A 13,435-nucleotide genomic window follows, 5' to 3' on the forward strand; every position below is an offset into this window, starting at 1 on the left:
TAATTTAATTTTTCTTAACCTTATTTTTGCCAATAACTTCAGCTTCTTCCATCACTACCATTGGTTCTGGATTATAGTCTACAACCTGAAATGGTTCTATACTGACCAATTCTTTATGGTGCAGTGACTGTGTATTCATTCCATCTTCTTTGGATACATCCTGCATCATTCAATGTTTTGTCCAAAGAATCCTTCAGTATTACAATTCAAGATTTGAATTTGTTCCTCACTTCTTTCAACTTCTGAATTGCTTGTTCATATCTTTGGTTTTCTAACTCCAGTTCTTTGAACAGTTTTTTGTGTTGTTTTTTTTTTTTTATTTTAGTAAAAGTTCACAAAGAACCGGCTTTCATTCATCCCTGCACATTTTTCCCTCCCTCATCCTTCTCCAATTACATGTGTAATGTTTGTCTGGTCAATGCTATTAATTGTCATATATAACTTATAATCATTCATTCTTTTTAGATTGTTCTTTGTTGCACCAACTCCAGTGCAGTGTTCACTATTCATTCTTTGTCTGCCTTTTCCACTCATCCTTGTAGTGATCCCATTATTAGAACAGTGAGTCTACACAGTATTTATCCTTTTGTAACTAAACTATTTCACTGAGTTTAATGTCTTTCAGATTCATCCATATAGTATAGTGTTTTACAAGTTCACTGTTTTACAATGATGCATATTATTCCACGGTGTGAGTGTACCACAGTTTCTCTATCCATTTAACTGTTGATGGACTTTTGGGCTACTTCCATCTCCCTACTATTGTGAATAATGCTGTAATAAACACAGATACTCATACATCTCTTTGTATCATAGCTCTGATTTCTTTTGGACATATTCCCAGTAGTGAGGTTACTGAGTGAAATGGTATTTCAATTTCCAACTTTTTGAGGAAACACCAGACTTCTTCACATAGTGGTTGTACCATTTTACATTCCTACCAGCAGTGTATGAAAGTTCCAGTATTTCCTTATCCTAACAGTTGTTGTTTGCTGCCTTGTTGAACTCAGCTATTGTTGCTAGATTGATATGGTATCTCATGGTTGTTTTGATTGGCAAATCTGAGGACTTGAAGAACTGCTACAGAATAACAAGAACTGCAGTCTTCAAGTTGGATTGTGTCTCACCATCAAGAAAACAAAGATCCTCACCACTGGACCAACAGGCAGATGGAGAAAAGTTTGAGGTTGTTAATAATTGCATATTGTTCAAATCTATAATCATCACTCTTGTCACCAGCAGTCTGGAAATCAAATTAGTTCACTGGAAAAATCTGCTACCAGGGCCATCTCTAGACTAATAAAGAGAATTGAGGTTGGTCTAGAGATTAAAGTTTGCAAGGCCATGACCTTCTCAGTTGCTTGTTATGCATCTGAGAGCCGGACAGTGAATAAGGATGACAGAAGAGTTGATACCTTTAAATTGTGGTGCTGGAGAAAAATATTGAACATAACAAGAACTGCCAAAAAACCAAACAGGTCTGTCCTGGAGAGGGTGAAACAGGGATTTTCCATGCAGGCAAGGATTTTTAAGCTCCATCTCACATATATTGAGCATGTTGCCAGAAGACACCAGTCTTTGGAGAAGAACATCATGCTTTGAAGGGTAAAGTGTCAGGACAGGAGAGGAAGACCCGGGATGAGATGGATTGACACAGTGACTGTGGAAATGGGGTCAAGTGTATCAGAGATGATGAGGCTGGCTTAGTTAGGATTGAGCAAGGCTCAGAGCCATTGTTCATAAAGTCTCTATGAGTCATAGTCAGCTAGCTGTCATATAACAATAACAACAATGGCTGGTGAACATTTTTCACGTATTTGTTGGCCATCTTACCTTCTTCTTTATTAGAGCTTTTATTCACCCCTTCTGCCCATTTTGTGATTGGGTTGTTTGTAATTTTCTTCTTTATGTACTGTGATATTCTATACATTTTAATTATGAGATGAACAGATATATGGGAAACCAAAGTTTATACCAATTTTTTAAATTTATTTTATTTCATTATTTTGTGTGTGTGTGTGCGCGCGCGTGTGTGTACCTTCAAATTAGATCTGACTGGTACAGGAGGAGATTGCCCCTCCTTCTCCAGCAGAGCATCTGATGGATTCGAACCATGTACCTCTGGGGTTGCACTGCAGGTTCTTACCACTAGGCCACCAGAGCTCACTTTTAGCAACTATTATATGAAAACCCTTGTTCAGGAATTGAAGGAATTACAGATTTATAAGTTAGGATTTCTCTTGTGGCAGATCATAGAAAATGAGCTGTTTGTTTCCTGCAGACAGGAGACAGCAAGGGGCCCGCTACAGAGGGAGGGTTACTTCCTGAGCTAGAGTTCACCCTGAGGCATCAAGGCAATCCTTAAGGGTAAACCAAATTCTTGCATTTGTTAACCCCTCCCTCCTGAGTCAAGCTGAAGGTTTTCAATAGAAAGAGCTTGGCTTCATTTGCATTGAATTCTCTTTGTGATTTACTTCCAAATAGTTTTCAATAAAGATACAGAGAAGCTTGGTTTGGGGTCTTCAGTCAGATCTGCTGGCCACCTGTTTTATGCTCTCTGCTCTATCTCATTCCTGACTGTCCGTCTCATTATTAATAACTATAAAAATACTTTACCCTCAGTCTGCAAGACAGATATATCATTGTCAAATACTTTTTCCCAGTCTGTGGGCTTCTTCTTTATTCTAGTGAAGAAGGTTTTGATACACACAAGGATTTTAGTATTAGAGGGTCCAATTCATCTATTTTAACCTCTCTTGTGTGTTGCTTCTCCACTGAATTATATTGTCCTTTTAGGTACTGTTAAGGCAATTACATCTCATGGTCAACCACCTGGGTTACAGAGTAGAATAGCTCTGTAATCTTTATGAAAGCAAGTTATGAGGACTTTGTTGTGTGGTACTGCTGAATGAGTTTAAAACAGCAAACTTTTATGTTTGCAAACAAACTCAAGCCCTTTGTACCACCTGTCAATCTGTCAATGAATTGTAAGTGTACATGAAACCAGGAACAAATATTCTTTCTGTTTTGGGAAATGTCCAGGTAAGATGTTGGGCTAGGCAAGAGAGCACTCAGACTCTCTTCAACTAAGATAAAAAAGTAAACCTAACAGATATGGATGATAATTCTGGAACCTTCAGTTTAAAGAAAAAGATGTGGAAGTAGTTCAAGGGATTCATTCCAGCTACTGAAAGTTCATCCCGTGGAACAAAGAAGACAATATAATTTAAGAAAGAAGGCTACAATCAGGTGACAGACTCACTTCCAAAGCAGTCAAACTGAAGTTCTAGTGAGGGAGCTGCCTACAAAACCCCCTGGAAAGAAACTGCTTAAGAGTGGGAACCTGGTCATGACACTACTCAGACAGAAGAAGACAATAGACTTTAGGAGTGGGGTGGCAATCAGGTGAGAAATTCAACCCCAGAGCCAACACATTCAGATGTGACTCCAATTCCCCTAGAGGGAAAACTTCTCCATTTGGAGATCTTGTTCACTCTAGGGACATCCCATGAACCAAACAGGGGAAAAAAAAAAGAGAGAGTGGACTGCAATCAGGTGAGAGACTCACTTCCACAGCTGGCACACTGAAGTGCAAACAATGGATCTGCCTACAAAACTCCCTGGAAAGAAACTGCTTAAGTTGGAGAATTTGGTCCTGCTACTTCACAGACAAAAGAAGATAATAGACTCTAGGAGAGTGGGCTGCAATAAAGCAAGATTTCATTGGCCTGCATTGCAGACTTGAGAGGACCTGAGGACTTTAAGAAAGGCAAACTTTGATGTTCACAGGCCAAAAAAAGACTTCCAGTACAGCAAATTGTCCACCTCCATACACTAAAAAACACTTTCAGCCAGCAACTAATCAATAATATCATAAAGATAAAGAACTATTAAAAAATCTACAGACATAATAGAAACAGAAAACCACATACCAAGAAAAACATCACATAATGTCAAAAAAGCAGTAGGCAGCCTCAAACGTCAAGGAAAAAATCAAATTAAGCCTTTTCCCAAAAAGCAGAGCATATTGCAGACCCAGTGAATAACCCAGAGTCAGGAAGGCAGAAGAAATATATTGACGCAGAGTCCTACAAATGGCTACTGAAATAGATACAAATAGTAGAAGAAATAATGAAAACCAGAAGTAAAGTGAGTATCCAGAGACAAGGAAATAGAAGAAGTATAATGATGTGGAGTTATATAAATAGCTACAGAAGAAGGCGCAAATGATGGAAGGAAGAACTGAAACTGTAGATAAAGAGGTACAAGAACTTAAAAATCATCACAAGGCAAAGAGTACAGCCAACACAGTACTGGAAATAACAAAAATGCATGAAAATATAATCCAGAATATTAAGACTGAAACAGAAAATTCCAACACACCAGAGAGACAAAAAAGCAGAAGAGAAAATATGAAATAGGGAGTCAGGATTTAGAAGAAGCCAAGGCATAATGGATATTAGGGCTGATGTCAAATGGATCTTGGCTGAAAGTAAAGAATACCAGAAGAATGTCTATCTATGTTTTATTGACTATGCAAAGGCATTTGACGGTGTGGATCACAACAAATTATGGCTAACATTGAGAAGAATGGGAATCCAGAACACTCAATTGTTCTCATGTGAAACCTACATCTAGACCAAGAGGCTGTTGTACAAACGGAGCAAGGAAACATTGCCTGGTTTAAAAATAAGAAATCAGGGTTATGTACCAATTCAATTTGTATACTGAGCAAACAATTTAAGAAGTTGGACTCTGTGAGGGAGAATGCAGCATCAAGGTTGGAGGAAGATTTATCAATAACTTGCATTACACAGATTACACAACCTGGCTCGCTGAAGTGAGGAAAATCTGGGGCAGTTGCTGCAGATCAAGGATTGTATTCTTCTATATAGATTCCATCTCAACATCAAGAAAACAAAGGTCCTCAAATGTTGACCAACAATCAACATTTAGAAGAGAAAGAGAAAAGATTGAAGCTGTCAACTATTTCATCTTCCTTAGATCAACAATGAACATTTTTGGTACCAGCAGTCAGGAAATCAGGATACAGAAACATCCCTGGTCCTCAGTATTTTGGAGACAGCACACTTGCCCAATGAAATACATCTCTTGATCTCTTGATTGCTGATACTAAGTGATTGTGGACTGAAGTAAGATGAAATCATTGATGATTTCATTCTTTTCTTCATCTATCATAATGTTATCGAGTGGATTATTAGAGAGATATAAATCAAAACAAAAATAAGATATCATCTCACCCAGAAACAATAGTAAAGTCCACCAAGATAACAAACAACAAATACAGACAAGTGTGTGGAGACATTGGAACACTCATAAACTGCTGGTGGTAACACAAAATGATGTGATCATTATGAGTAGTTTGATATTTCCTTAGGAAGTTGAGGATAAAAATATAATTTAATCCAACAACTCCACTAGTAAATAATAATACAAGATATAAGGGCTATGACACAAACAGATACATGCACTTTACATTGATATTGTTGTTGTCATAGCGTATGTGCCATAGAGTTGACTATAACTCACAATAACCCCATGAACAATAGCTCTGCATTCTACCCTGAGTCAATCTCAGTGTTTTTTAACACACCTGCCTCCATTACCACAGTCACTCTGCCAATCTATCTCATGCAGGGTTTTCCTCTATTATGCTGACTCTCCACTCTTCCTAGCATGAATTCCTTCTCCAAGGACTCGTCCCTCCTGGCAACACACCCAAAGAATGTCAAACAGAACTTCAAAATCCTTGCCTTCAAGAAGCAACCTGGTTTCACCTTCTCCTGAACAGACATATTTGTTCTCTTGGCAGTCCATTTATATTCTACACTCTTCTCCAGTACCACAACTCAAAGGCATTGATTTTTTTGGTCATCCTTACTCATTGTCCAGTTCTCTGATGCATAGCAAGTAATTGTGAAGATCATGGCCTATATCAGGTTCACCATAGTCTGTAGACTGACATTGTTGCTCTTCAGCACTCATGAGAGGTCCCTGATAGCAGACTTTCCTAGTGCAAATAATCTTTTGATTTCCTCACTGCTGACCAAAAATGTTGATTGTGGATCAAGCAAAATGAAATTGTTAATGATCTCAATCTCTTGTCTCTCTATTATGGTGTTGCCAATTAGCCTGGTGGTGAGAATCTTTGTTTTCTTGATGTTGAGCTGCAATCCATATTGAAGACTGATAGTTTTATTGACTATGCAAAGGCATTTGACTGGGTGGATCACAACAAATTGTGGCTTACCACTGAGAAGAATAGGAATCTCAGAAAACTTGATTGCTCTCATGCAAAACCTATACTTAGAGCAGGAAGCAGTCATCCAAACAAAGCAAGGAAACACTGCCTGATTAAAAATTTAGAAAGCAGTGCATCAGGGTTGTGTTCTTTCTCCATGCCTTTTCCATCTATATGCAGAACAAATTATTTAGAAGACTGGGTGTTATGAGGAGGAAGACTCATCAACAACCTGTATTATGCAGATGTCACAACCTTGCACTTCACAGTTATTTATAATAGCACAGTTACACCATTACTTATAATAGCAAAGAGGAAATCACCCAGGTGGTTTTCCACAGATGAACTATGGTACAGTTACACAATAGAGTACTATACAACACTAAAGGAAGAGAAATCATTCGTAAAATGTTGCATAATATGGACTGATGGTGGTGGTGGTGATGGTAGTGGTGGTGGGTACTTTAGAGTCAGAACTGACCCATAACTGACCCTCTGGTGGGTTTTCAGAGGTTGGTAATTGCTAGGAGGAGATTTTCCATCCTTCTCCTGCTGAGCAGCTGGTGGCCTCGAACTGCGTGCCTTCGGGATTGCAGTGCACATTCTTGCCACTAGGCCACCAGAACTTCCTGGATTAATCGAGAGGAAATTATGTTGAATGGCTTAAGTCAGTCAGAAAAGGATTGTTGTTGTTGTTGTGTTGTTGTTGTCATTGAGTCATAGACGACTCATAGCAAATATGAATGAAAGACCAGAACAATTGTATAACTTTCATAATTTCTCCAAGTTCATAGAGTTTCAGGAGGCAAGCTTTTTTGGAAGTGGATGCCACTCCTGCTTCCAAGTTTATTTTAAAGAAGGAGCTCCACCAAACACTGTCCACCATGGGTAACCATTATCACATTTGACACATCAGTGTCACAGTGTTTAGCATCACAGCTCTGTACAGCAAATGGACAGACCAGTGCTATACCACTTAGAAGAATGTTTGACCAAGAACAATTAAAACCAGGCCTGAGGGCCACAGATTAAAATCACCCACCTTTGACTTGGTAGCATTACTTCCTTTCCACCAGGCCCACAGAGCTCCCTCTATGTTGGTGTCAGTGTTGTTGAGTGCCGTCGAGTCGTAGACAACTCACAGATTATTATAGTATATTTCACTCACTCACTCATTTCATTTGGATCAAGTCAGAACCAACTCCTAGCTGAGTCTCCATTAAGTTTCCAAAAGTGCAAAAACCGCGGGAGGAAACTGTCCATCTTTCTCCTATGAAGCCTATGGATTTCTCTTTCTCCTATGGATTCTAATTACCAGAAAGGCATAGCCTTTGCATTGGCCATTAGAGTTTACTTGGGGTATAATAAATACTATTCTGTTAAAAAGCTAAGGAAACATCTACATACAAGGAGTCATTCTTGAGTGGTTACTAGGGATAGGAAAGGAAACAGAAACGAATAAAAAATAGTAAATAAAGTGCAACAATGAATGAATGGAAATCCAAAGTCTCTGTAAACTCTCGTTAAAATTAATTAAAAAAAAAGTAGTAAATAGATAAGTTGTATAAAGAGAAAGACAATATACAATATAGAGTTGATCAAATATAATTAATTAACTACTTTAATTGTCATTAATGTTATGAAACCAAATGTGTAAAAACATTGTTGACTAAAAAGCCAATATGATTTGTAAACTTTCACTCAATTTTTAAAAAATGTACTATTTCCATTTTAAATCTGTGTTCACTGCCATTAGTTCCACAACATTCAATAATGTTTTATTATAGAAAAAAATAGGCCCCTTTCCATCAATTTTTCAGCATCCTTGACCTTCTGAGGCTAGTTGGTTCTCTTTTAAAGAATGAGCCCAGCTGTGTTTCCACAAGCTGTTGTGTACCAAGTAAGAACCCACCCATAGCTGATCTTCCCATAAGTTTTCAGAGGCAGTTACTTGCACGAGAGGAGATTCCCCATCCTCCTCTTGCGGAGCAGCTGGTGGGTTAAAAAAGCATGCCTTTGAGTTTGCAGCACAGTTTCTTACCACTAGGCCTCCAGAGCTCCCTCACAACTATCTGTTAAAGATCAATCTCTGCTGCCCATCCCACTTCACTGGTTATCTTCTACTCAACAATCTGAGTGAATCTTTCAACCTACAGATTCTCACCACTGGGCCAATTGGCAGCATCATGATAGATGGTGAAGAGATTGAGATTGTTGATAACTTCAGTTTGCTTGGCTCTACCATCAACACTCTTAGTACCAGCAGCCAAGAAATTTAAAGACAAATTATATTGAGAAAGTCTGCTGTCAGGGACTTCTCCAAGGTACTGAGGAGCAATGATGTCAGTCTGGAGACTAAGGTGCACCTGATACAAGTCATGGTCTTTGTCATTACTTGCTGTTAATCAGAGAGCTGGAAAATGACTAGGGATTATAGAAGGAAAGTTTACGTTTGAGCTTTGGTGCTGGATAAGAGTGTTGAGTATACCATAGACTGCTAGGAGAACAAACAAATCTGTCCTGGAGAGGGTGAAGCTGGGCTGCTCCTTGGAGACAAGGAATCTGAAGCTCCATCTGACATAGTTTGGACATGTTGCAAGACGGGCTCAGTCCTTAGAGAGGGATGTCATGCTTGGAAGGGTGGAGGGACAGCACAGGAAAGGAAGACCCTTGATGAGATGGATTGATTCATTCACTGGGGTAATGGGGATTGGTGTGTCAGAGACGGTAACTTTGGCACAGGCTAGAGCAGGTTTTAGGGCTGTAGTACATCGGGTTGCTAGGAGTCGCAGGTGACTGGACAGCACATAACAGCAGCAACAACATCAAAGAAAAGGCCCCACAGTGTCTACCAGTCTTGACAAGGAGAACCAGCAGAGTGCCTGTATTTCCCACACACCGTTGGGAGACAAAAGCAGGGAGGTGTGAAGCACTCACCTGTTGATCCCTGAGTGGGCAACTGGAGGAGAAGCAGCAGGGAGATGAGATAGTAGAACAAAGAGCAGCTGCAACCACCCTCCATTTCCTCAGAGCTGTGAGAAATACAGGACAGGAGTCAGGGGAGACCACTAAACAGCAAGCAACCCGCTACAGCTCAACCTCAGAAGGAGCAAAGTACTTACTCCTTATTCATACTAATAAAGAGTGTGGGGCTTGGAGGGGGGCAGAGCGGAAGCACACAATACAGATACCAAGAAAGAATTTGGCCAGGTTCCACTCAGCTGTTCTTAGAAGACTCTGTAGTGTAAGACGGCTGTTAGAAAGAAGCCATTCCTTCCCTTCACACCCCACCCAGCCAAGAGGCCTTCTCTCAATACCTGAGACTGTGCAAGAGAAGATCCTCCATCTTCAGAACTTTCACAGCTCCTTCTTCACCCCAGGTCAAGGAACCATGATGCAGCCCCTGCGACACTGGACAAGCAAGTTCCTGTTGTTGCTCCTCGTTCTGTCTTCCCCACCTGTGATCTATGTAGACAACATCTTCAGGAGGGTAGCACCATCACAGATACTTTGTCCTGTTAATAGCACTTGTTTAGTTCACCCACATTTCAATTCCACCCCAGTGCTTCCTGCCATGGGGCTAGGACTGAGTCTCGGAACACTCAGTGATTATCAATTTCTTACCTTCATCTTTGAAGAAAGTCTACTGGTTGAGAGCTAAAGAAACCTGGTTAGAAAGATAGCAAGAAAGAGGGGGAAATTACTCTGGTCAGATAAAAGACTCTAAGTCCACCTGTTGCATATGAGAGTAAGGGCACATATAGTCAAAACACAAGATCTCAGAGTCAAATTCTGAACTTTCTGCCTAACATTTGTGTGATCATCTTAGACAAGATATTGGGACTTTTCTGCCTCGATTTCCTTTTCTGCCAAAGAATAAGAATAGAATATTCTCTAGGGTTGCGATGAGAATAATATTAATTTGTATCTGCAAAGTCACTATATGGAACATGAACAGACCCTGGTCCTAATAAGAGTTACATAAAAGCTTTAAAATGAATAAAGGTAAAAGCCTGTCTATAGTTGTCCTTAGTCTTCTTAGCGTTAGACTACAGTTCAGATGCACATGCGTGCAAACACACATACACACACACACACACACACACACACACACACACACTCACATTTTCAGGCACCTTCTCATAGTCAGGTGCTCTCCAATTCCTCCTCTGTCCCGTAGATGTCTGCATAGCCAACTTACCTGCTTCTCCTAGCTCTTAGCTTTGATTTTTGCAATTTTTCTGTCTCTAAATTCAGCAACTCAAGAAGATTCAGAAGCACAGGAACTCCAGCTGATGAAAAATCTGCCATAGGAGTTTGCATCTGCAGTTTGCTGTTCTGGGAACCCCAGTTCTTAACACCAAATTATATATGTGGAACCAGTAACCACCATCACTGTGAAGAAGGTGGTTCCCAGAAAAATCAAGTAAGCAAGCTCAGCCCACGTTGCAGAGTTTCCAGCCACTGGCCACTCACTGAGTGCTCCATCCAGAAATTACCACCTCTTCTATCTTTCCACCATCTGAAAGGGAAAGTTTACAGAAATGAATCCAGTAGAATCTGCCCCGCCCTCAGTAATTTTGCTCTCTGTAATAAAGGCAGAAAACAATGCAGCTACAGCATGAAGAGGCAAAGGGGCCTCACAGAGACATAGACTTGGGTACTATTTGTTCAACATATATTATGTACCAACTTACTTCCAGCTTTGAAAATAAGAACTGCATGTGGGCACAGATAAGACTAATACACAGTTCTACACGTAGGTCAGGAATTTCCATAAGAAAAATAGTTAAATGCTTAATAACCAGCAAAAATGTTGGCTATTCATATATTTTGGAGGGAAGTTCTGGCTATCCATTTCCAAAAGTCAAAGCTTTGAAAACACTGTGAAGCACAATTCTTGGGCAAGTGAAGGCGCCATGAGTTGTAACCAACACGAAGTCAATTGAATTTTGTTTGTTTTGTTATTTTTCTCTTGCTCTATTCAATATTTACATGAGATTCTCTCATGCTAAATCGGAAAGAGAGTATGGCTAAATTTTTTTAATGTCCCCTAGTGTGGTTGCTTTTGTTTTGTGTTGTTTTTTTACCCATAAGTGATCCAGGCTCTGCCTAAAATATGGTAACCAAAGGGTTAACACAAGGCACATCTACAACTTCAAGGACATGCTCCAGGATGTTGGCATTGCTTTTCTGAATTGACAATATACTACTTACAGTTAATACTTAACATAATTTTACGATGTACTTTTACAGGTAATATATGTTGTAATTGTAAAATTATTGGACCAGTGCCATCAACAGGGAATTATAAGAAATTCAAGTTGAGGAGTGGGGAGGGAGGGATGTAGGATATAGGGCAGGGATAAATGCAGTGCATGTCTGCTTAAATTACCAGATACCACAAATGTACGGTGTGTAAAATACTATACAAACAATAATCAGCTTTTGCAGGTCTTTATTTCTTCTGTAAAACAGTAGATAACTTTTTTCTAGGTTTCACTGTTTTTAGTGTACTAGATCCAGAAATTTAGTGTAATGTCCTGCTTTGTATTCATTTGATTGAACATTGGTTTTAGAAAAAACCTTTGCCACCTAGAATCATGGCAACTTGGCAACTAGAAAATGGCTTTATGAAATTGAAAAAATATTTGGAGCAACATGTAAAGAGAAAAGCCAAATTATTGATGGTTATTGTCACTGCTACAAATAAATATAAAACTAGTGTGTAAATAAACCCATTCTTTCATGTTAAATATTTGCAAGAATGGTAGTGTAGGGGAGGAGAGAAAGGGAACCTTTTCTTAAAATAAAAATAATTACTATTTTAAAATTTCTTGTTCATTTAATATAAGACCTTTCTGAGATAATTTTTTTTCTTTCTGAGATAATTTGAGAAGCTGTTCAAGTATAAAAGAGTTATTTTCCTGTTTACATTTTTTGTTTGTTTGGGTGGGGAGGAATTGTAGGTGTCTGATTACTGTTTACGTCCTTGTTACATTGCAGTAAAAGTTTTAAACAACCATTGCACTGTTTGCTTTTGATACATCCCTTTGTGAAATGAGTACTTTGGGGGCCAATGGAGAAATGCCACATTTATTCCTCCTCTCTTAATCTACTCTCACCAGAAAATGTGTTTAACAGCAGCCTATGAATTCAAACCATGGCCTTTCTTAAATCTACTCAATACTGATTCCATTTTTTTTTAATTGATGCAAATGTCTCAAAACTTCATTTCTGATATTTGTAAATGTTTTTCTTTATTAGTAAAGGATGTACAACTATGAAAGTCATTAGTATTATATACTGCTCTCAAAAGAAGATGCATTTTAAAAAGAAAGTGCATGAAATGATATCTAGCATCTTTTATTGCACTAGAAAGACTATTATCTTTAATAAGGGTTTGGAGATACACCTGGAAAAGTACTTTAGAAAATATACAATCAAGATATAGCATAGTAAAAGAAAAATCTTAAGGAAAAAAAATAAATTCAACCGATTCTTTATGTGTGTGTTTGTGTGTGTGTACCATCAAATTGGATCTGACTGGTACAGGAGGAGATTGTTCCTCCTTCTCCGGCAGACCATCTGGTTGATTCAAACATCTCACCCTTGGGATTGCAATGTCGCTTCTTGCCACTAGGCCACCAGAGCTCACATCAAGTTGGATTCTTAAGAGACTCTAAAATGAGAGAGATAATGGCTTATATAGGATGAACATTGGCTGAAAGTAGAGAATACAAAAAAAGGTGTTTGCTTGTATTTTATTAATAACCCAATGGCATTCTACTGAGTGGAACATAGTAAATTATAGATGAAATTGTGAACAAAGGGAATTTCACAAGACTTAATTGTACTCATGCAGAAACTACATAGATCACAAAGCAGTGATTTGAACACAATGAGGGGATACTGCACGGTTTGAAATAAAAAAGAATGTGTGTCAAGGTGGTATCCTTTCCTCACACCTACTTAGTCTGTATTCTGGGAAATAATATGAGAAGCAGGCCTATATGAAGAAGTAGCATCAAGATTAGATTAGTTGTTAACATACTGAGTAATGAAGATGAAACAATCTTGCTGACAAAAAAATAAAGACTTGCCTACAACCAGGAGAAGATAAAGTAGATGAATGGGATCTTCAAAGAATCTAATCCCTATGCACATCCAAAA

Source organism: Elephantulus edwardii, unplaced genomic scaffold (assembly GCF_000299155.1).
Source record: "Elephantulus edwardii isolate Elephantulus edwardi_28Jun2011 unplaced genomic scaffold, EleEdw1.0 scaffold00184, whole genome shotgun sequence".
Lineage (NCBI taxonomy): Eukaryota > Metazoa > Chordata > Mammalia > Macroscelidea > Macroscelididae > Elephantulus > Elephantulus edwardii.